This window comes from Pristiophorus japonicus, chromosome 19 (genome assembly GCF_044704955.1).
Source record: "Pristiophorus japonicus isolate sPriJap1 chromosome 19, sPriJap1.hap1, whole genome shotgun sequence".
NCBI lineage: Eukaryota > Metazoa > Chordata > Chondrichthyes > Pristiophoridae > Pristiophorus > Pristiophorus japonicus.
In genome coordinates this window covers 10,327,505-10,351,277 of record NC_091995.1, presented here as the reverse complement: position 1 = coordinate 10,351,277, position 23,773 = coordinate 10,327,505, and the positions used below count along the sequence as shown (strand labels likewise).

At 49.6% G+C, this 23,773-nt stretch overlaps 1 protein-coding gene across 1 annotated transcript in view; it reads left to right on the top strand.

The window, feature by feature from the left end:
• Positions 1-2,775: 2,775 nt before the first annotated feature.
• LOC139230351 (regulator of G-protein signaling 4-like) overlaps positions 2,776-23,773 on the top strand; it is a 140,724-nt gene continuing 119,726 nt past the window's right edge. The window contains exon 1 of the mRNA XM_070862179.1: positions 2,776-2,971. The gene's annotated coding sequence lies outside the window, so the exon portion shown is untranslated. The remainder of the gene's footprint in view (positions 2,972-23,773) is intronic.

Here is a 23,773-nt window from a genome sequence, read left to right as displayed (position 1 = left end):
ACATTCATGCTACCAATGACAGGGATGATTTCAGCGGTGTAGGTGCGCAGCTTTGCCTGAACCGGGACCAACTTGGGTTGTTCAGCTTGATTGTCCCATAGCCTCTCAAAGGCTTCTTGATTCATTACTGACTGGCTCGCCCCCATGTCCACTTCCATGAAGACTGGAACTTCCATCTATCTTGACTTCCATCTTCAGCGGGGAACACTCGGTGGTGCAGGTAAACATGCTATGTACCTCCCCGTGGGACTGGGCTGCCTCTCTGCCTATCGATTCATAATCCGCATTGGATTCCTGCTGACTCTTCATCGACACAGTGAGTCATATTTCTCTTACACATTCGCTGGAGGCGGCCCTTTGTGCTGCAGCCTTTGCACACATAGTCTTAAAAGCGGCACTGGTGAGCCCTGTGATTCCCTCCGCAACGCCAGTATGGTGCTACTCGATTAGCCCCCCCCCCCCCCCTCGGCGGACTCTGAGCGGGGGCCTGTTCTCTCTTCCCTGAGAGGGTTCGCACTCTACAGTCCAGCCTCTAAACGGCACCACTCTGTGCACAGTACCTTCCGGGTTTGGGTCCTGAGGGCGAGTCATCTGCCTAGAGCCGCAGGTCAAGGTCATGAATGACTGGCCCACAGAGATGGCCTTCTACAGTGTGACTGTGGTATCCGCCGACAGTAGCTTGTGAAGAAGGCCCTCATGGCCAATTCCAATGACAAAAATGTCCCTCAGCGCTTCGTTGAGGTGGGTGCCGAACTTTCACGGTGCCGCCAGCCTCCTGAGTTCTGCAGCGTACTTCGCGACTTCCTGGCCTTCGGGCCGTCCGTCGGTGGGTATAGAACCGGTGTCTGGCTGTGAAGATGCTCTCCTTGGGCTTGAGTTGCTCATGGATCAGTGTTACGAGCTCCTTGTACATCTTGGTCGTTGTCTTCGCTGGTTCCAGCAGGTCCCTGACAAGGCCAATAGAGGGTGGGCCCACAACTGGTTAGTAAGATAGCGCAGCGCTTATCAGCCGGTCTGGCCGGGTCGTCTACTGCCTGGTCCTTTGCTGTGAAGAAATGTTCTAGCCTCTCCACAAAGGCATCCCAATCATCACCATCGGCAAACTGCTGCAACGTACCAAAGGTAGCCATTTTCGCGTGAAAGTTCGTAATATCGCCGCCAATTGTTGTGTCCTTAGATGCTCTGATAATGAATCCACGAGGCAATGTGTTGTACTTGAACTGTAATGACCTTAGTCCTTTATTTGTTAACTCCAGAGTGAGGATCACACCTGGTGGCCTGCCTTTTATGCTAGGCCAGGCACACCTGTACAGCTAACCTACAAGTCTCCCACTGCTGTGCCTTCTGGTGGCACACCTTGTGATAGTACAAACAGTAGCCATGTAGGATACATGACAACAACAATGACTACACTACACAAAGTGCTTCATTGGCTGGAAAGTGCTTTGAGACGTCCGATGGTTGTGAAAGGCACTATATAAATGCAAGTCTTTCTTTCTTGTGCTCCCAGTAAACGCAAGGCCCCTGTACATCAATGCCTCGTGCTAAGGAGTGGGGGCCAACTTAATCTACAGTCCCAGAGCGGCGCGAGAACGTCAGGAAATGCCACGAGCCTTCGAGGAAACGGGTCTCCCACACGTGCGCAGCAGAACCCATCATCCACAGCAGCCCAGCAGGGCCCAATACACCAGGTAGCCCAGCAAGGCCAGCTGCACAGCAGCCCAGCGAGGGCCCAACAAATGATTCAACAACACCAGCTTTCACACCGAGACAATCAACCAGGGCAAGAAGGGCCCCAGATCGACTCACATTGTAAACAGTTACACTATTGACTTTGGGGGGTGGGGGGGAGTGTTGTTATATATGTAAACTTGTATTTACTCGGTACTGCCACCAGAGGGCTGAAGTCCCAAGGGATCCCACAATCCCTTGGGAGCACAGGTATTTAAGGAGGCGTCACAGGTTGGTGAGACACTCTGGAGACCTGCAATAAAAGACTAAGGTCACACTTTACTTTGAGCTCACAGTGTTCAGTCTGACTCTTTCTCCATACATAACAGTTATATTGATTGAGGGATAAATATTGGCCCGAGTACACCGGGGATAACTGCCCTGCTCGTTTTTGAAAGAGTGGCTGTGGGATCTCTTGCATCCACCCGAGAGGCCAGATGGGGCTTCGGTTTAACGTCTCATCCAAAAGACGACACCTCCGACAGTTTAGCAGAGCACTGTACTGGAGTGTCTGCCTCGATTTTTTTTTGGTGCTCAAGTCCCTGGAGTGGAACTGAACCCACAACCTCTTGACTCAGAGGCCAGGCTGATACCCGCTAAGCCACGCTGACATTTTAGCGCTGTCGCACCCAGGCACAAAGTCGTTTGCCCCGAGGGCGCTATCAGGGGGCGTAAACAAGCCCAATTTCTCCCCCAATGGGTTTGAAGCGTGAGATTTGTTTTCCCGAAGATCATTTTGTGTTTTTTTTTAAATATGTGAAAGATAAAACAAGCAGTGTGTTCCTGTGGATGGCTGTGGTAAGCAAAACCCTTCCAGCAGTGGGGAGATGGACAGGAAGGCTATTGCCCCTCATGTGACTCTGATTTATTGGCTGCAGTGCAGGGAGCCGCAGTTGGAGCCCTCATGAATAATGAAGCAGGGGTGGGTATACACGCCTGGCTGGTAGGAGCAGCCTGTGTGATCTCCTGGGCTGGCTGGCTGACTGACTGTCGCAGCCTTGACTGACTCCAAACACAGCACTGATGTCAAAATACTTGTGGGTGTGACAACAGAGATTTTGCTTTCGGAACACAAGGAGCTCAGAAGCACAGAGTGCTCAAGGGAGACCGACAGCAAAAGCTTCTCTCTCCCACACACTCTTCCCTGTTTCCCTCTCTTCCCCCCTTCAACCAATCTTCCCTGGAGCCTCAAACAGGAGACGCTGTGAATGTAGAGCCCGGAGCAGCTCAGGCGCTTAAGGTAACGGACCGACTTTTCATCAACTGGGTTTTTTTTTTCCTGTCGAATAGCACCGTGCCAAAGTTTGACAGCGCTGGCGATGCAGCTGTTTCTGAGCCTGCACTGACCCGCCCGTCCCCAGTGTCTGAGCGCCGGACCGAATGCCCAGAGAGCGGGCTCGCTGGTTTTGGGGGTTTGTAGCTATTTGGAGACCAGTGCTCGGAAATTACCCAGTGCTGGTGGGCTGTCTCATTCTCTCTGCCTGCCAATTGCTTCATGTTGGGAGAGGGGGAGAGAGAGGGAGGCAGAGGGGGAGAGAGAGGCAGAGGGGGGGAGAGAGAGAGAGAGAGGCAGGGAGAGAAAGAGGGAGGCAGAGAGGGAGAGGGAGGTGGAGAGGGAGGCAGAGAGGCAGATAGAGAGAGAGAGAGAGAGAGGCAGATAGAGAGGGAGAGAGAGGCAGGGAGAGAAAGAGGCAGCGAGAGAGAGGGAGGCAGGGAGAGAGGGAGGGAGAGAGAGAGGCAGGGAGAGAAAGAGGCAGAGAGGGAGAGGGAGAAAGAGGCAGCGAGGGAGAGGGAGAAAGAGGCAGAGAGAGAGGGAGGCGGAGAGGGAGGCAGAGAGGGAGAGCGAGGCGGCGAGGTAGGCAGAGAGGCAGATGGAGAGGGAGAAAGAGAGGGAGGGAGAGGGAGAAAGAGAAAGAGGCGGAGAGGGAAAGGGAGGCAGAGGGAGAGGGAGGCAGAGGCAGAGAGGCAGATAGATAGAGAGAGAGAGAGAGAGAGGCAGATAGAGAGAGAGAGAGGCAGATAGAGAGGGAGAGTGAGGCAGGGAGAGAAAGAGGCAGCGAGGGAGAGAGAGGGAGGGAGAGAGAGGCAGGGAGAGAAAGAGGCGGAGAGGGAGAGGGAGAAAGAGGCAGCGAGGGAGAGGGAGAAAGAGGCAGAGAGAGAGGGAGGCAGAGGCAGAGAGGCAGATAGAGAGAGAGGCAGAGAGAGAGAGAGAGACAGGGAGAGAAAGAGGCAGCGAGAGAGAGGGAGAGGGAGAAAGAGAAAGAGGTGGAGAGGGAGAAAGAGAGAGAGAGAAAAAGAAAGAGAGAGAGAGAAAAAGAAAGAGAGAGAGAGAAAAAGAAAGAGAGAGAGAGAAAAAGAAAGAGAGAGAGAGAAAAAGAAAGAGAGAGAGAGAAAAAGAAAGAGAGAGAGAGAAAAAGAAAGAGAGAGAGAGAAAAAGAAAGAAAGAGAGAGAGAGAAAAAGAAAGAAAGAGAGAGAGAGAAAAAGAAAGAGAGAGAGAGAAAAAGAAAGAGAGAGAGAGAAAAAGAAAGAGAGAGAGAGAAAAAGAAAGAGAGAGAGAGAAAAAGAAAGAGAGAGAGAGAAAAAGAAAGAGAGAGAGAGAAAAAGAAAGAGAGAGAGAGAAAAAGAAAGAGAGAGAGAGAAAAAGAAAGAGAGAGAGAGAAAAAGAAAGAGAGAGAGAGAAAAAGAAAGAGAGAGAGAGAAAAAGAAAGAGAGAGAGAGAAAAAGAAAGAGAGAGAGAGAAAAAGAAAGAGAGAGAGAGAAAAAGAAAGAGAGAGAGAGAAAAAGAAAGAGAGAGAGAGAGAAAGAAAGAGAGAGAGAAAAAGAAAGAGAGAGAGAAAAAGAAAGAGAGAGAGAGAAAAAGAAAGAGAGAGAGAAAAAGAAAGAGAGAGAGAAAAAGAAAGAGAGAGAGAGAAAGAAAAAGAGAAAGAGAGAGAGAGAGAGAGAGAGAGTGACTGAGAGGGGCAGACAGCGCAAGAGAGAGAGTCAGAGATATCCATAAAATGAAAGAGAAAGACGACAGCTGGAGTGACTGAGGGAAAGAAACAGGGTGAAGAGGGAATTGAGGAACAGAGCGAAGAAATAGAGGGATACACATAGAATGAAACCAAGAAATGAAGAAACAGAGAAAGGGAGAGAGAGAGGCAGCAATACTGAATGAAAGACATAGAAAGACTTGCATTTATATAGCTCCTTTCGCCACCACAAGACATCCAAAAGCGCTTTACAGCCAAAGAAGTACTTCTGAAGTGTTGTCACTGTTGTAATGTGGGAAACGCAGCAGCCAATTTGCGCACAGCAAGCTCCCACAAACAGCAATGTGATAATGACCAGATAATATTTTTAGTGATGTTGATTGAGGGATAAATATTGGGCAGGACACCGGGGATAACTCCTCTGCTGTTCAAAATAGTGTCATGGGATCTTTTACATCCACCTGAGAGCGCAGATGCGGCCTCAGTTTAACGTCACATCTGAAAGACTGCACCTCCGACAATGCAGCACTCCCCCAGCACTGCACTGGAGTGTCAGCCTAGATTTTTGTGGCTCGAGTGGCACATGAACCCACAACCTTTTGAAGCAGAGGTGGGAGTGCTACCCACTGAGCCACAGCAGAGATCGAGAGAACGCAGAGGCAAAACAAGGTAGACATACACAGCGTGGGAGAGATGCAGACAGAAAAGAGAGAGAGAGAGAGAGGTACACCACAGAATGAACCTCTGAAACCCTCACCCACGCCTTTGTTACCTCTAGACTTGACTACTCCAACGCACTCCTGGCTGGCCTCCCACATTCTACCCTACGTAAACTGGAAGTGATACAAAACTCAGCAGCCCGTGTCCTAACTCGCACCAAGTCCTGCTCACCCGTCACCCCCTGTGCTCGCTGACCTACATTTGCTCCCGGTTAAGCAACGCCTAGATTTCAATGCCTTGTTTACAAATCCCTCAATGGCTTCACCCCCTCCCGATCTCTGTAATCTCCTCCAAACCCACAATTTCCCCCCCCCCCCCCCCGAGATAGCTGCGCTCCTCAAATCCTGCCCTCCTGACCATCCCTGATTATAATCGCTCCACCATCGGTGGCCGTGCCTGCAGCTGCCTGGGCCCCAAGCTCTGGAACTCCCTCCCTAAACCTCTCCGTCTCTCCACCTCTCTTTCCTCCTCCAAGACGCTCCTTAAAACCTACCTCTTTGAACAAGCTTTTGGTCATCTGCTATAATTTCTTATGTGGCTCGGTGTCAAATTTATCTGTTTTGTCTGATAACACTGCTGTGCAGTGTCTTGGGATGTTTTACTATGTTAAAGGCACGATATAAATAAAAGTTGTTATTGAGAGGGAGAGACACGTATAGAGAATGAAACCGATAAAGCTACAGAAAGATGCAGAGAGAAAGACAGCATGAAATAAATGCAGAGAATGATTGGTGGCGATCAGTAATGAGATGCGAGGGTTGTAATGCGGAGCCCCAGTAAAGGTTGCTGTTCATTATATGTGTTGGGAGTAGTTTAATGAGGCTTTTCTCACAAGGATTTTTTGTGCGTTCGGCTGTTTGCTGTTTTCTGCCACGATGGGTGAAATATTTGGACTGGGATTTCTCCCTGTGCCTGGTTTTGGGATGGGCAATGTTGGCAGTTGTGACAGGGCGCGGTGGCCTAGACTTTACACCTGAGCACCCGGGCATGGAAGCTTCACCCTCCTGAAGCACCTTTTTCACTGCCAGCTTCCAGCTGCCCACCATTCAACCGAGCATTGCAAAGGAAGGAGAGAAAAACTGCCAGTAGCTTATGGCTGAAACGGCAAAGATTGTACTCGACTGTCACTGGGCATGGTCAGTTGGCACAGATCGTACTGGGCCATCACTGGGCACAGCCAGTGGGCACAGGTCATAGTGGGCACAGCCAGTGGGCTCAGATCGTAGTGGGCACAGGTCATACTGGGCACAGCCAGTGGGCACAGATCGTACTGGGCACGGTCAGTGGGCACAGCCAGTGGGCACATATCGTACTGGCACGGTCAGTGGGCGCAGATCGTACCAGGCACGGTCAGTGGGTGCAGATCGTACCGGGCACAGGTCATAGTGGGCACAGGTCATAGTGGGCACAGGTCATACTGGGCACAGGTCGTACCGGGCACGGTCAGTGGGCACAGATCGTACCGGGCACGGTCAGTTGGCATAGATCGTACCGGGCACGGTCAGTTGGCACAGATCGTACTGGGCCCTCATTGGGCACAGCCAGTGGGCACAGGTCATAGTGGGCACAACCAGTGGGCTCAGATCATAGTGGGCACAGGTCATACTGGGCACGGTCAGTGGGCACAGATCGCACTGGGCAGGGTCAGTGGGCACAGATCGCACTGGGCAGGGTCAATGGGCACAGATCATACTGGGCACGGTCAGTGGGCACAGATCGTACTGGGCACGGTCAGTGGGCACAGATCGTACTGGGCACGGTCAGTGGGCACAGATTGTACTGGCACGGTCAGTGGCCACAGATTGTACTGGGCACAGTCAGTGGGCACAGATCGTACTGGGCACGGTCAGTGGGCACAGATTGTACTGGCACGGTCAGTGGCCACAGATTGTACTGGGCACGGTCAGTGGCCACAGATTGTACTGGGCACGGTCAGTGGGCACAGATCGCACTGGGCACGGTCAGTGGGCACAGATCGCACTGGGCACGGTCAGTGGGCACAGATCGCACTGGGCACGGTCAGTGGGCACAGATCGCACTGGGCACGGTCAGTGGGCACAGATCGTATTGGGCCTTCACTGGTCATGGTCACTGGACACAGATCATACTGGGCCCTCACTGGTCACGGTCACTGGACACAGATCGTACTGGGCACTGTCACTGGGCACAGATCGTACTGGGCCCTCACTGTGCACTGTCACTAGGCACAGATCGTACTGGGCCCTCACTGTGCACTGTCACTGGATACAGATCGTATTGGGCCCTCACTGGTCACTGTCACTGGGCACAGATCGTACTGGGCCCTCACTGGGCACTGTCACTGGGTACAGATCGTACATCCAGGTGCTGCAGATAAAAAACTTGGCCCAGCTTCATATACAGGTGGAGCTGTATATGTGTGTATGCGTACTTGCGTACATGTGTGTATGTGCGCACGTGAATGTGTGTGGGTCTGGGTGTCGGAGTTTGGGTGTGTGTGTGCGGGTCTGTGTGTGTGCGGGTCTGTGTGTGTGCGGGTCTGTGTGTGTGCGGGTCTGTGTGTGTGCGGGTCTGTGTGTGTGCGGGTCTGTGTGTGTGCGGGTCTGTGTGTGTATGGATCTGCGTGTGTGTGGGTCTCTGCGCGCGCGTGTGTCTGCGGGTCTGTGCGCGGCTGTGTGTGTGCGCGCGCGTGCCTCTGTGTGTGTGCGGATCTGTGTTTCAGTGTGTGTGTGTGTGTGTGTTCAGAGACCCGCACACACACCCTGGAATATTGTGTTCAGTTTTGGTCTCCTAATCTGAGGAAGGACGTTCTTGCTATTGAGGGAGTGCAGCGAAGGTTCACCAGACTGATTCCCGGGATGGCTGTACTGACATATGAGGAGAGACTGGATCAACTGGTCCTTTATACATTGGAATTTAGAAGGATGAGAGGGGATCTCATAAAAACATATAAGATTATGACGAGTTAGATGCAGGAAGAATATTCCCATTGTTGGGGAAGTCCAGAACCAGGGGACACAGTATAAGGATAAGGGGTAGGCCATTTAGGACTGAGATGAGGAGAAACTTCTTCACTCAGAGAGTTCTTAACCTGTGGAATTCCCTACCACAGAGAGTTGTTGATGCCAGTTCATTGGATATATTCAAGAGGGAGTTAGATATGGCCCTTACGGCTAAAGGGATCAAGGAGTATGGAGAGAAAGCAGGAAAGGGGTACTGAGAGAATGATCAGCCATGATCTTATTGAATGGTGGTGCAGGCTCGAAGGGCCGAATGGCCTACCCCTGCACCTATTTTCTATGTTTCTATGTTCATCTGCACTTAGAAGTGTAGATAAACAAAGGGACCTTGGAGTGCATGTCCACAGATCCTTGAAAGTAGCAGGCCAGGTAGATAAGGTGGTTAAGAAGGTATATGGAATGCTTGCCTTTATTGGCCGAGATATAGAATATAAGAGCAGGGAGGTTATGCTTAAATTGTATAATACTCTGGTTAGGCCACAGAACTGCGTGCAGTTCTGGTCGCCGTATTATAGGAAGGATGTGATTGCACTAGAGAGGGTGCAGAGGAGATTTACGAGGATGCTGCCTGGAATGGAGAATCTTAGCTACGAGGAGATTGGCTAGGCTGGGTTTGTTCTCATTGGAACTGAGGAGGTTGAGAGGAGACCTCATTGAGGTGTATAATATTTTGAGGGGCCTGGATATAGTGGGTAGTAAGGGTCTATTTCCTTAGTGGAGGAGTGAATTATGAGGGGGCATAGATTTAAAGTGATTGGTGGAAGGTTCAGAGGGGATTTGATGGGAGGCTTCTTCACGCAGAGGATTGTGGGGGTCTGGAACTCACTGCCTGGAAGAGTGGTAGAGGCAGAAACCCTCACCACATTTAAAAGGTGCTTGGATGGGCACTTGATGTGCCGTAACCTGCAGAGTTAGGGACCGAGAGCTGGTAATTGGGATTAGACTGGATAACCCCTTGTTGGCTGGCCCAGATATGGCGTAAGTACTTCAGGGAATCTGATACGGCCAGAGTGATGATCTGGACTAGTTTCGATCGTCTGGATGGGTCGGAGAGGAATTTTCCCAGATTTTTTCCCCCAATTGGCCTGGGTTTTTAATCTGTTTTTTGCCTCTCCCAGGAAATCGTATGGCTCCGGTTGGGGTGGAGTGTAAAATGTTGCGATACATGGGGTATCACAGTTGTGAGGGGACGGACTGGTTGGGCCAGATGTTGTTTACCTTTCTGCCATTGTTCATAGGTTTATATGCAAGTTTGTGTCTGCGTGTGAGCGTGTGTGTCTCTGTGTGAGCGCGCGCGCGCGTGTGTGTGTGTGTGTGACTGTGCGCGCGCGCGTGTGTGAGCGCATGTGTGCGTGTCTGTGAGAGCGCGCGTGTGTGTGAGAGAGCGTGCGTGTGTCTGAGAGCGTGTGCATGTGTGTCTGTATGAGAGCGTGTGTGTATGTATGTGGGTCTGTGTGAGAGCATGTGGGTCTGTGGGTGCATATGTTAGTGTGTGCCATCTATCCATGTGGGTCCGTGTGGACATATGTTAGCGTGTGCCATCTGTGTGTGTGCGCGTGGACACTGCTAGATATTGGAAGGAAATGTTATTGGGGAGCATTCTCACAGAACCATATCTATTTAAGAATTCTGCCTGGTGCCAGCAGTTCAGAACAATGGGAATGAATGGAAAGTGTATTGGTCCATTGAATTCCGTTGGTGGGAAGTCATGACAAATGGTTTGGCCAATGAGTTTTGCACATTTGGAGTGTGTAGGAAGTTGTTTGGTCCATTGGAATTCACCATATTGGGAGTGAGCAGGAAAGGCTTGATCTGATGGAATGGGAGTGGCATATTCCATCAGAATTCTATGCAATGGAAAGGATTTTACCCATTTGAATTAAGCATACAGTCTGCAGTGGCTCCCAGTCTGGCAACGGCTCGAATGTGAAATTCTCGTCCTTGTTTACAAATCCCCCTCCCTATCTCTGTAACGTCCTCCAGCCCTACAACCCTCCGAGCTATCTGCACTCCTCCAATTCTGGCCTCTTGAGCATCCTCGAATATAATCGGTCAACCATTGTCGGCCGTGCCTTCTGTTGCCTGGGCCCTAAACTTTGAAATTCCCTTCTAAACCTCTCTGCCTCTCTACCTCTCTTTCCTCCCTTAAGATGCTCCTTAAAACCTACCTCTTTGACCAAGCCTTTGGTCACCTGTCCTAACATCTCCTTATGTGGCTCGGTGTCAAATTTTGTTAGCGTTCCTGTGAAGCGCCTGGGGATGTTTTTACTGCATTAAAGATGCTATATAAATGCAAGTAACTGTTAGCTGCTCTGTTCAACCTGCGAGGTGCACCATTCCCCCTCACACAGACTTGGTCATCAGTTCAAGCTGCTCTTACTGCAGGCTGTATGTAATCTTCAAACACCTCCTCGGTCTCGCACTCGTCGCTGAAGCTGCTGTCCCGACATTGATCAATGATCTGTTCTTGCTTTGGGAAGGTCACAGTCCCTGTTGCTAATAATTCTGAGCCAGGCTTCGAGCTGATAACAAAGGCTGACAGGTGATCGCTGCATCTCGCTGAATGTGAAGAGGTACAGGCAAAAATAAAAGAGAAAATGCTTTTTTATTTATTCTTTCATGTTGCTGGCATGGCCGACATTTATTGCCCATCCCTAGTTGCCCTTGAGAGGGTGGTGGTGAGCCGCCGCCTTGAACCGCTGCAGTCCGTGCGGTGAAGGATTCTCCCACAGTGCTGTTAGAGAGGGAGCTCCAGGATTGTGACCCAGTGACTATGAAGGAACGGCGATATACTTCCAAGTCAGGATGGTGTGTAACTTGCAGGGGGACTTGGAGGTGGTGTTCCCAGGCGCCTGCTGCCCTTGTCCTTCTGGGAGGTAGAAGAAGTTGCAGGTTTGGGAGGTGCTGCCGAAGACTCCCTTGGCGAGTTGCTGCAGTGCACCTTGTAGATGGTGCACACTGCAGCCACGGTACGCCAGTGGTGGAGGGAGTGAATGTTGAAGGTGGTGGATGAGGAGCCAATCAAGCGGGCTGCTTTGTCCTGGATGGTGTCGAGCTCCTTGAGTGTTGTTGGAGCTGCACTCATCCAGGCAAGTGGGATGTTGGGGGATTCGATGATGGTAATGCCGTTGAATAACACGGGATGGTGTTTCGACAATCACTTGCTGGAAATACACAACAGGTAAATTGGAGCCTGAAATTGAGAGAGAGAGAGAGGTAGATAGTAATGAAAGAACTCAACAACAACAACAACTTGCATTTATATAGTGCCTTTATCTTACTAAAAAGTCCCAAGATGCTTCATTGGAGTGATTATCAAACAAAATTTGACATCGAGCCACATAAGGAGATATTGGGACAAATGACCAAAAGCTCAGTCAAAGGGGTAGGTTTTAAGGGGCATTTTAAAGGCATCTCTGGGGGGGGGGGGGGGGGTGGTGGTTGTAGGTCTGGAGGAGCGTATGGAGATAGCGAGGCGACGAGGCCATGCAGAGATTTGAAAATAAGGATTCGACTTTTAAAATTGAGCCAATGCCTCTCCGGGAGCCAATGTAAGTCAGCGAGCACATTTCTATAACACCTCGCACATCCTCTGCACGCCCCAAATTGTTTCATGGCCAATGAAGCACTTTTGAAGTGCCGTTACTGTAGTGAGGTAGGGAAACACAGCAGCCAATGTGCGCACAGCAAGATCCCACAAACAGACATAAACGCAGCCCCGGTTTAACGTCTCATTTGTAATTATATTTTGAATGGGGGACGGTTGGTTGACATGGAAAAGTAAAATGATTGGATGCTCAGCTTCCCAAGATATTAAACGCAACACCTCAGAAGGTTAAGGTCATAAAAATGCTAACAGAATACTGGGTTTTATGGCGCGGTGTATAGAATATAGAAGTCGAGATATAATGGTGAATCTATCCTTAGCAAGTCCACAGTTGGAGCATTGTGTGCTGGTTTGGGCTTCAATCCAATATTTCCATGGTCACTGCAATGTATTTGCTTCATGAGTTCTGAACATTGCTATTACGAACTCATTTGTTTATTAGCAAAAGGTTTAACAATAACACTACACATTACCAGTTCATCCACTGGACTCACAACCACCTGCCTAGTCGTGGATTCCCAGAACCGGCATTTTATGGAGCATTGTGAACATCACATGACTGGCTATGCTACTTCTACTCAACAATCCTGTGAGCATCCTCACATGTGCATACATTACTGATATTAGCTTTTTATTCCAGATTTATTTGATTCACTGAATTTAAATTCCCTGCTGCCGTGGTGGGATTTGAACTCTTGTCTCTGGATCATTAATAACCACTATGCTACCGTTCCCTCTTCCCCATAGCCCTGCAAATTAGACCTCTCCAACTACATGCCCATTTGCCTTTTGATCGTTCCGATGGAATCTGATTCCGCCATACTTTCGGGTAGTGCGTTCCAGCTCACTACAACTCTCCTCTCGTTCTTTTGCCAATTGATTTAATTTGATGAACTCTGGTTACCCACCCACCTGCCAGAGGAAATAGTTTCTCCCGATTTCCTCTATCAAAACTCCTCATGATTTTGAACCCCTCCATTATGTCTCCTGTTAACCTTCTCTGCTCTCAGAAGAACAATCCCAGCTTCTGCCTTCTCCCCACAGAACTGAAGTCTCTCATCCCTGGTATCATCCTGGTAAGCCACCTCCGTACCCTCTCCAAGGCCTTGAAATCCTCCTTCTTGTGTGGTGGCCAGAATTGTACACACTAATCCAGATGAGGCCTAACTTGTGGTTTGTAAAGTTTGAGCATGACTGCCTTGTTTTTGTATTCAATACCCTTATTTATAAAGCCAAGTATCCTATACGCCAACTTAACCATCTTACCAACTAGCCCTGCACCCTCAAGGATTTTGGATTTTGCACCCCCTTGTCCCTCTGCCCTTGCTCCCCTCCTCAAAGTAGCACCATTTAGATTATACTGCCTCTCCATGTTGTTCCTCCCAAAGTGCATTGCCTCGCACTGATCCGCATTAAATAGTATCTGCCATGGGTCTGCCCATTTCACCAGTCTATTCATGTCGTCCTGAAGTCGGCTGCTGTCCTGCTCACTATTTACTATGTTAAGTTTTGTATCATCCGCAAACTTCAAAGTTGTATTTTCTATACCCAAGTCCAGGTCATTTATATACAACAAGAAAAACAATGGTCCTAATCCCGACCCCTAGTATTGACAGCCTCTAGTTATGCTCTTCCCCACAAGTTAAACATTCTCTCTGTATCCACTCTTATCAAAACCTTTCATAATTTTAAATACCTCTAATGGATCGCCCCTCTGCCTTCTCAGCCTATTCATCCTTTCCTGATTTGTATAACCTCGCATTTTTGGTATTCTCCTTGTAAATCTTTTTTGCACCCTCTCTAGTGCCTCTCTCCTTTTTTATAATATAGCGACCAGAACTGTACACAGTATTCTTAAGTGTGGGTTAACCAAGTTTAGCATAACTTCTCCACTTTTCAATTCTTTACCTCTAGAAATAAACCCTCATGATTGGTTTGCTTTTGTTATGGCCTGCGTCACTACTTTGAGTGATTTGTGTATTTGTACTCTGAGATCCCGTTGCCCCTCTACCCGACTATAATTGTCCCACTGTCGGTGACCATGTCTTCAGCTGCCAAGGCCCCAAGCTCTGGAACTCCCTCCCTAAACCGCCACCTCTCTCTCTCTCTCTCTCGCTTCCCTTTTAAGATGCTCCTTAAAAAACCTATCTCTTTGACCAAGCTTTTGGGCCACTAGCCCTAATATCTACTGAGGTGGCTCAGTGCCCAATGGTGTCTGATAATCCCTCCTGTGAAGCACCTTAGGATGTTTTACTATGTTAAAGGTGCTATATAAATATAAGTTGTTGAAAATGGTGGGAAGACTGGAGAGGGTTGAGTGGGAAGGGGTTAAACTTTCTGAAGCACAGCAGTAACTCTGTACAACATAAATACTTTTTTCAGGAAGACCTTTCCCTAACATAATATTTTAAAATTCCATGTCTGAGACCTTTGCCAGCGATAATCACACTCCCACTCGAATAACTCCAGTCAAACCCATAAAACCGTCACAGCTAGAGATGCCAATTTAGCAACCCCTTTAGTTTATCTCCATCTTTCAGTTGATATTTGAGATGCTGTTTTTCTTTTGTGGTCGGAACAGTGCGTAATACTGATTTTTGTCACAGTGTCAGCTGTGGCTCAGTGGGGATCACTCGCCTCCGAGTCAGAAGGTCGTGGGGCCATAGTCCCACTCCAGAGACTGGAGCACGTAATCCAGGCTGACACTCCAGTGCAGTGCTGAGGGAGTGCTGCGCTGTCGGAGGTGCTGTCTCCCGGATGAGACGTTAAACCGAGGCCCCCGTCTGCCCTCTCGGGTGGAAGTAAAAGATCACCATGGTCACTGTTTCAAAGAAGTTTTTCCCGGTGTCCCGGGCCAATATTTATCCCTCAAGCAATCAGACGTAGAGACTATGTTTCCAGTTGCGGGCGAACCCAGAACTAGGGGGCCATAAATATAAGGTAGTCACTAATAAATCCAAAAGGGAATTCAGGCGAAAGCACTTGACTCAGAGAGTGCTGAGAATGTGGAGCTCGCTACCACAGTGAGTAGTTGAGGTGAATAGCATCGATGCACTTAAGGGGAAGCTCGATAATTACATGCGGGAGAAAGGGACAGAAGGATATATTGATCGGGTGAGCTGAAGTACGGTGGGAGGAGGCTCGTGTGGAGAATGTTGACCGAATGGCCTCTTGTAAATACTATCGACTGGAAATTTGGGGGCGGCAACGGCTGCAAGGTGGGATTTCCTGTGGGGGTGCGAACAGGAGTGACAAGTTAACCGATTTTCCCCTATGTAATTCTGTGCAACAGGTTATCTAGTCATTCTCGTATTACTGCTTGTGGGATTATGCCGTGGTTCCTATATTACAACAGTGACAGCACATCAAAATTATTTAACTGGCTTTGGGGATGTCCTGAGATTGTGATCGGTCAGAGAAATGCAAGCCTTTCTCTTCCAGACGTTGGCTGGGAGGAGCTAGTGAGCGTGGAGAAGAGGAAAATAGGTTCACATCAGTGGAGATTGGTCAGTAATACAGGAACCCTGCATTGTGAGGGAGGGGGATTAACATCAGTACAGGAATTATACAGGGTGTGTGTTAGTTACTGAGCCCCAGACTGAGGGAGGGGGATTAACATCAGTACAGGAATTATACAGGGTGTGTGTTAGTTACTGAGCCCCACATTGTGAGGGAGGGGGATTAACAGCAGTACAGAAATTATACAGGGTGTGTGTTAGTTACTGAGCCCCACACTGTGAGGGAGGGGGATTAACCTTAGTACAGGAATTATACAGGGTGCTATGTTAGTTACTGAGCCCTGCACTGTGAGGGAGGGGGATTAACATCAGTACAGGAATTATACAGGGTGTGTGTTCGTGTTACTGCCAGTATTTTCACTTCGAGTGACTGTAATGCTGGCGATACTGATTTGGACACCTCTCCCAATTTCCCTTTCCTTGACTACAAAGGTATGGAATAGCAGCTGGAGTTTTTAGAACCCGTTCTACACAATCTGCAAAAGTTTAATTTACCCTCACAAGGAAAGAAAGACTGATTTGCATTTATATAGCGCTTTTCACGACCACCGGACGTCCCAAAGTGCTTTTCAACCAATGAAGTATTTTGAAGTGTAGTACACTGCTGTAGCATGTTGCAGCCAATTTGAGCACAGCAAGCTCCCACAAACAGCAATGTGATGATGACCAGGTAATCTGTTTTTTTTGTTATATTGATTGAGGGATAAATATTGGCCCAGGACACCGGAGCGAACTCCCCTGGTTGTCTTCGAGATAGTGCCGTGGGATCTTTCACGTCCACCTGAGAGAGCAGACCGGGCCTCGGTTTAACGTCGCATTTGAAAGACAACAGCTCTGACAGTGCACCGCTCCCTCAGCACTGCGCTGGAGTGTCAGTCTGCATTCTGTGCTCGAGTCCCTGGAGTGCAGTGAAATGAACGCTGACATCGCTGATGTCCACACTGTGTGGGAGCTGGATGCTCTGTGGAGATACAAGCCTCGAAATTAGCAAGGCCAAGAATAACAAATTCTTAAACATGTTCATATGAGATCCAGTCGCTATGTTAAAATGAATAGATTACTGCCAGTGTTTACATAACAAACACCACAATGTCACCCAAGCACACTGAGCATTTTATTTTATTCATTCCGGGATGTGGGAGTCGTTGGCAAGGCCGGCATTTATTGCCCATCCCTAATTGCCCTTGGGAAGGTGGTAGTGAGCCGTCGCCTTGACGCGCTGCAGTCCGTGTGGTGAAGGTTCTCCCATAGTGCTGTTAGGGAGGGAGTTCCAGGATTTTGACCCAGCGACGATGAAGGAATAGCCGATATATTTCCAAGTCAGGGTAGTGTGTGACTTGGAGGGGAACTTGGAGGTGGTGGTGTTCCCACGTGCCTGCTGCCCTTGTCCTTCTAGATGGTACACACTGCAGCCACGGTGCGCCGGTGGTGGAGGGAGTGAATGTTGAAGGTGGTGGATGGGGTGTCAATCAAGCGGCCTGCTTTGTCCTGGATGGTGTCGAGCTTCTTGAGTGTTGTTGGAGCTGCACTCATCCAGGCACCTGGAGAGTATTCACATCACACTCCTGACTGGTGTCTTGTAGATGGTGGAAAGGCTTTAGGGAGTCAGGAGGTGAGACACTCACCGCAGAGTACCCAGCCGCTGACCTGCCCTTGTTGCCACAGTATTTATGTGGCTGGTCCAGTTAAATTTCTGGTCAATGTTGATGGTGGGAGATTCAGTGATGATAATGCCATTGAATGTCAAGGGTGTTATGTATGTAAACATTAGCAATGTGTAAGATTTGCCACCAAGGGGTGCACCTGTGGGAGACCTAAGGGTCACCTGCACACCCTGGGCAAGCAGGTGTAAAAGGCAGTCTACCATGCTGCCTCCATTCTCTGGAGTTACAATAAATAGACCAAGGTCACGACTGTTTGAGCTTAAGTTATACAGTCTTGTGGAGTTATTCTAAACATAACAAAGGGGTGGTGGTTGGAGATAGTCGTTGCCTGGCACTTGTTTGGGATGAATGTTACTTGCCACTTATCAGCCCAAGCCTGAATGTTGTCCAGGTCTTGTTGCATGAGGGCGAGCACGGACTGCTTCAATATCTGCGGAGTTGCGAATGGCACTGAACACTGTGCAGTCATCAGCAAACATCCCCACTTCTGACCTTGTGATGAAGCAGCTGAAGATGGTTGGGCCTAAGGCACTGCCCTGAGGGACTCCTGCATCGATTGGGCTACTAATGCAGTAAACAGTCATTTCTGGGCTTCAGCCCTGCTCCGTGGGACTGAGTGGGATGAGTGACTGAGCCCATTCATTCAATACATCGGCATTGGCAGCAGTTTCAGGGCTTTGGACGAGTGAGGGAAAGAGAAATGTTGGAAGCTGTTAAGCTGTCGGAAGATTGGCCAAGGTACATCGACAGCACGAAGGCTGAGTGCGTGAGAATGTATGGGCAGGAAATTGCAGCACTCCGGCAATATGGTGCACTGGTGTGGGGGTGGGCGTTCTAAAAACCGAGGACACGTTTAGATTCAAGCACAGCAAAAAGAACTGCAGATTAAAGCGGGAGCCCAGAAGGAGATGTGAGGTCCTGTTTGATATCGATTTGGTACAGTGTACACCGAGCTGGAGGGAGAAATCCTGAGGGCCTGTGACCAAGAACATTCAACAGCTGGTCACACTTCTCCCACACACACACTCTGCCCGCCCCCCCCCCCCCCCCCGCCATCCCCAGCCGCACGCTCCCCCCAGCCACACGCTCCCCCCAGCCACACGCTCCTCCCAGCCACACGTTTCCCCCCCCCCCTCCCCCAGCCACACGCTCCCTCCTCCTCACCCCCCCCCCCCCCGCCCTCCCCCAGCTCTCAATCCACTCCCTGTACACTCCCTCCTCACAAACCTCACAAACACTGCTCAGAGAGTGGCAAATGTTCTCCTGAGCTCGGGGAGAGGCGGGGGGGGGGGGGGGTGCGGGGGAGGAAAGTATATCAGTTGGAGCGCTGTGTCCGGGACCCTCCATGATCCTATCGGCTGGTGTTGGATAGCCTCCAAGATGGTTCCACTGACAACGTCTTTGTTTATCTGGAAACATTCAACAAAACGAATCATGCACTGGAGGGGAAAATATGTTGAGCCCAGAGAGGATATTTAAGTGGCTGACGATTTGTTGCTGCTATTTGCATTGTAAAAGAGGTCCCAGTGGTGGCTACAGAACAGTCACCACAGTATCTTGGATGTTGCTAGGCAACTGGTACCAGGAGTTGGCTCGGAGCAGTGTGACCTGCCTCCTACCTCCTTCCCACTGGAGATCCCAGCCTTTGTTCCACTCCTCCCCTCGCTCCCAATCATTCCCGTCTCTCTCTCCCTCGTCTCCCCCGGCACAGTCAGCCAGAGGTGCAAATGTTCCGCCTCGGCTCCGTCACAGGCCCCGGCTTGCCTCGTGTGACTCCTGGGCTTTTTTCCCCCAACATCTTCCAAAATAAGCCCAGAGCTGTGTCGTCCCAGCCTTTGAACCTGCACCGGGGCACAAAGGACCCTTCTGGGGAAGGAGCGACAATTCCGGGCAAGTCTGGGCAGGTGTCATGATACCAGCATGTGCTACACATGCGTTAAAGGCTATAGGATGTGGGGGTGAGGCGGTGTGGGAAACGTTACCTGGCTGAGTCAGTGGGCCAGTAGTTGTCTGCTGATTTCTCCCTGTGCCTCCAGAGCCCATTTTCAGTCAAGACACCATTGAACAGTCACCTACTCCAACTAACTCTCTCCACGGAGCTTTCATGGAATGATGCAGCACAGAAGGAGGCCATTTGGCCCACGGTCCCTGCGTCGGCTCACTGGCAGAGCTAGTCAATTAATCCCACTCCCCTCCTCTTTCCCTGCAGCCCTATGAATTTTTTCCCTTCAATTATTTATCCCAATCTCTTTTGAATGTTGCTATTGATTTTGCTCCCACCGACCTTTCAGGCAGTGCATTCCAAAACAACAACTTGTATTTATATAGCGCCTGTAATGTCCCAAGGTGCTTCACAGGAGTATTGTGAGATTTGACACCGAAGCCGCAAAAATAGAAATGATATTATGAATCTTGGTCATGGAGGTATGTTTTAAGGGGCGTCTTGAAGGAGGAAAGAGAGGTAAAGGGGCGGCGAGGTTTAGGGAGGGAGTTCCAGAACTTGGGGCCCAGGCAACAGAAGACACGGCCACCAATAATGATGGACATGTTGGGTGACTAATGAAGGGGAGCCTGAGAGCGGGGCAACTGGAAGGACGACGTCATGTGACAAAACCTCCAGGCATACCTCCAGCTGGGGGTGGAAACCTTGCTTGGTAAAGCCTTGCTCTGTCGGCCTTTGCTGTTCAACTCAGCTCTTAACCAATTCCAAAAGCCAATAGAGAAAGTAAGACTTGCGTTTTTACAACCACCGGACATCCGAAAGCGCGTTACAGCCAAATTAAGTACTTTTTTTTTGGAAGTGTAGTCACTGTTGTAATGTGGAAACATGGCGATCAATCTGCGCACAGCAAGCTCCCACAAACAGCAACATGATAATGACCAGATAATCTGGACTAGTGATGTTGGTTGAGGGATAAATATTGGCCCAGGACACCGGGGGAGAACTCTCCTGCTCTTCCTCAAAATAGTGGCCATGGGATCTTTTACGTCCACCTGACAGCGCCTCGGTTTACGTCTCATCTGAAAGACGGCATGTTCAGACAGTGCAACGCTCCCTCAGTACTGCACTGGGAGTGTTGGCCTAGATTTATGTGCTGAAGTCTCTGGAGTGGGGCGTGAACCGACAACCTTCATGACTCCGAGACGAGGGTGCTGCCCACTGAGCTTCAGTTGACATTGTTAACGGAGCGGTATAGGTCCCTATTTTCACCACGATTGTGCGCCATCTTTTGGCGTCCCAACGTTTTTTTTGGCTTGAAATACTCCCTTTCCAACTTCCGCCAACGTTTGGATGCCGGTGCCTACTGCGTGTGGCATGTTTTATTACCATAGCACTTTTTGACGCCGACCCGAGTCAAAACGGGGCCGTCGCGGTTTTTGTGCGCTTAATCGATTTTGGCCGACCACGATATTTTTCAGCGGGGCTCACACTGGCCAAAAAGCACCGCAAAAACCACCACATCTGTGAAGTTAAGGAAGTCGGCACGGCACACAAGAGGACAGGAGCCAGGCAATAATAAGAATACACAATAAAATACGTTATTTTCACAGGGAACTCTCTTTGGAGCAAGGGAAGAAGATTTCCGGGCTGAAAGGACTGCTCCTCTTGCTGCAATCCCAGACCATAGGATTTCTCCTCCCCGCCTCCCCCACTGGACCCTCTGCAATCCCGGGCCAAATGTAGTTGAGGCCAATTCACTAAATATATTCAAAAGGGAGTTAGATGAAGTCCTTACTACTCGGGGGATCAAGGGTTATGGCGAGAAAGCAGGAAGGGGGTACTGAAGTTTCATGTTCAGCCATGAACTCATTGAATGGCGGTGCAGGCTAGAGGGGCTGAATGGCCTGCTCCTGCACCTATTTTCTATGTTTCTATGTTTCTATGTCCCCCTCCCCAGCCGGTGCGGAGCGGGGGCAGGGATCCTTTGTGGCCCTTTCGGCAGCGGTGGGGTAGCAGTCCTTTCGGGGGAGTGGGCTTTCAGCTTGCTTCAGCGTCTCTGGTTGCCCTGGCAACCTCAGTTTTTCGCGCATGCCCAGAGAGTTTTTAGCGCCAACTTGAAGCTCCGCCCCCCCCCCCGACTAACTTCGGAGAGCGCGGCACCAAATTCACACCTTTATTTGGCGACAGTGACGATTTTTTTTGTTGTTTCTGGCACAACCGTACACACACACACACACACACGCCATACATTAACATGCACGGGCATCAAAAATCCAGCAAGTGAAATATAGTGGCCGCAATCTGGATATAAGCATCTCTGTCACTCCTGGTTACTGCTCTTTATGACTAAAACAGGTAACCAAGGTAGCCTGCAGAAAACATTTCATGTCGACTTGCTCTTAAAGACATCCCAAAGTGCTTTACAGCCGAGGAAGTACTTTTTTTGGAGTGTGGTCACTGTTGTAATGTAAAGAACGCGGCAGCCAATTTGCGCGCAGCAAGTTCCCACACACAGCAACGTGAGAATAACCAGATCATCTGTTTTTTTTTTAGTGATGTTGGTTGAGGGATGGATATTGCTCCAGGACACTGGGGATAACTCTCCCCTGCTTCTTCTTCCAAATAGTGACCGTGGAACCTTTTTACACCCAGCCGAGAGAGCAGACGGGATCTCGGTTTAATGTCTCAAACCGAAAGATGGCACCTCCGACAGCGCAGCGCTCCCTCAGTACTCATCCATGTTGCCACTGAATCTGCTTCCACCGCCCTTTCAGGCAGCGTATTCCGGATCGCAACAACTCGACTGCGTGAAAAAATTCCATGCTAACGGATTTTTTGCCCTCCAGATGAATACAGTGTCACCTGTGCCGCGGACAATTAAAGGTAAATGGGTTTTCCTGTGAGACACAAAGTCAGGCTGGTGTCAGCGGCCTGTCGTCAGTGCGGTGACCACCCAACCTGTTGTGACAGGAAGAATGTGCCAGACAATGAGAGCTCTGTGTTCTGAGATTCAAAACACATTTCATCGCCGCTGAAACCTTGAGGGAAACCAGAAGATTCAGGGAGATAAAAGCTCTGTCTATACAAAGTGCTTCACATCCAAACAATGCTACAAGAGCTAAGCTCTAGATCGCACGTGTTAGTGTAAACACAGCCTAATTTTTTTTTTTCTATTCGTTCATGGGATGTGGGCGTCACTGGCAAGGCCTGCATTTATTGCAATTCTCTAATTGTCCTTGAGAAGGTCGTGGTGAATTGCCTTCTTGAACCACGCTCTCTTCCCTTCTTAAGCAGTCCCTTGGAGTCGAGCATGACTTGCTTCCACACTAAAATGAGTTCTCAGATGACTGATGAGTGATCTACAGTCTCTGTCACAGGTGGGGCAGACGGTGGTTGAAGGGACGGGTGGGTAGGGTGCTTGGGTTGCTGTGCGCTCCTTCCGCTGCCTGCGCTTGGTTTCTGCGTGCTCTTGGCGACGAGACTCGAGGTGCTCAGCGCCCTCCCGGATGCTCTTCCTCCACTTTGGGCATTTTGGGTCAGGGATTCCCAGGTGCCGGTGGGGATGTTGCACTTTGTCAAGGAGGCTTTGAGGGTGTCCTTGAAGTGTTTCCTCTGCCCATCTGGGTCTCGCTTGCCGTGACATAGCACTGAGTAGAGCATTTGCTTTGGGAGTCTAGTAGCGGGCATGTGGACAATGTGGAGCTGGTCGAGTGTGGTCAGTGCTTCGATGCTGGGGATGTTGGCCTGGGTGAGAACACTGACGTTGGTGCATCTCTCCTCCCAGTGGATTTTCAGGATCTTGTGTACAACTGAGTTGCTTACTAGGCCATTTCAGAGGGCAGTTAAGAGTCAACCAACTTTGATACGAGCTTTTGAAGTGTAGTCACTGTTGTAATGTAGCTTTTTGTTCCAGATTTATTTTTATTTAATTCATTGAATTTAAATTCTCCACATGCTCTGGTGGGATTTGAACTCTTGTTGCGAGATCATTAGTCCAAGTCTCGGGATTACTAGTCCAGTAACATAATCACTTTGCTATCATAACCGCTGTCCAGAGCACAGGGTCAGTGATGGGGTCTGGAGGCTTCACCAACAACGTGTATTTATATAGCATCTTTAATATTGTGAAACATCCCAAAGTGTTTCACAGGAGCGTAAGCAAACAGCATTTATCACCGAGCCACGTAAGGAGATATTAGGACAAGTGACTCAGAAGAGTGAGGGGTGATTTTAATCGAAACGTATAAGATAATGAGGGGGCTTGACAAGGTGGTTGCAGAGAGGATGTTTCCACTGATGGGGGAGACTAGAACTAGGGGGCATGACCTTAGAATAAGGGGCCTCCCATTTAAAACAGAGATGAGGAGAAATTTCTTCTCTGAGAATTGTAAATCTGTGGAATTCACTGCCTCAGAGAGCTGTGGAGGCTGGGCCATTGAATACAGAAATAGACAGTTTCTTAAATGATAAGGGAATAAGGGGAGCGGGCAGGGAAGTGGAGCTGAGTCCATGATCAGATCAGCCATGATCTTATTAAATGGTGGAGCAGGCTCGAGGGGCCGTATGGCCACCTCCTGCTCCTATTTCTTATGTTCTGATGTTATGTTCTAAAAGCTTGG